General features: G+C 43.0%; 1 pseudogene; it reads right to left on the bottom strand.

The window, feature by feature from the left end:
- Positions 1-377: 377 nt before the first annotated feature.
- LOC101579367 overlaps positions 378-1,003 on the bottom strand; it is a 3,357-nt pseudogene continuing 2,731 nt past the window's right edge.

Consider the following 1,003-nt stretch of genomic DNA (forward strand, 5'->3'; position numbering starts at 1 on the left):
TTAAAATGATCAATTAATAACGTGGGGTCACTGGGTTGATTGTGAGTGGCTCTGGTGAATGGCATCCACCTAACAGAGTTGCTCAAATAGACCAGGCCTTTGTGGAGAGTTACATCATTTTTCTACTTTCTAGCCATGGGATGTTGGAAAAGTTGCTTTTGAATCTCAACTACCTTGTCTTTATTTATTTTTTTATTTTTTATTTTTTTTCTGTTTGTGAAAGAGCACATTTTATTGGGAAGCAGAGAGCAAGCAGCACAGTGACCACAGACAAAGGCCGTCCAGTAGGCACCCTATATGTCATATTAGAAAAGACATGCCATGCTACCGATAAAAACCAACTGTCTCCCTCAGGGCACCTTCCCAAATCCCATCCTTCCCAGGGGTTGAGCAAAGTCCCAACCACTTGCCTGAAGGCAGCTGTGGTTCACTAGAGATACAGCCCCTCAGGGGTACCTTCCTGTTTCTTATAAAGAACATTTTCTTTAGATTTCTTGAAGTCTTCATTTGTTACTTTCATTCTACGTTCTCTCAACGCCATTAGACCAGCTTCTGTACAAGTTGCCTTGATATCAGCACCAGAGAGATCATCCTTTGCCATTATCAGGTCATCAAGGGTTACATCATTGACCAGTGTCATCCTGCTGGTGTGAATCTGAAAGATGCGCTTCTTGGTCTTTTCATCGGGTAGGGGAAACTCGATCTTCCTGTCGATGCGCCCTGGTCTAATCAGCGCTGGATCCAAAGTTTTTATTAGGTTTGTGTCCATGATAACTTTCACATCTCCCCGTGAGTCAAATCCGTCCAACTGGCTCAACAGTTCCAACATAGTTCGCTGAATTTCTCTCTCACCTCCAGAGTTTGAATCATATCTTTTGTTCCCAATGGCGTCAATTTCATCAATAAACACAATGGATGGTGCATGTTCTTCAGCAACTCGAAATAATTCCCGTACAAGTTTGGGCCCATCACCCAGGTACTTCTGAATAAGTTCAGAGCCAAC

Source organism: Octodon degus, unplaced genomic scaffold (assembly GCF_000260255.1).
Source record: "Octodon degus isolate 3935 unplaced genomic scaffold, OctDeg1.0 scaffold00142, whole genome shotgun sequence".
NCBI classification, from domain to species: Eukaryota; Metazoa; Chordata; class Mammalia; order Rodentia; family Octodontidae; genus Octodon; species Octodon degus.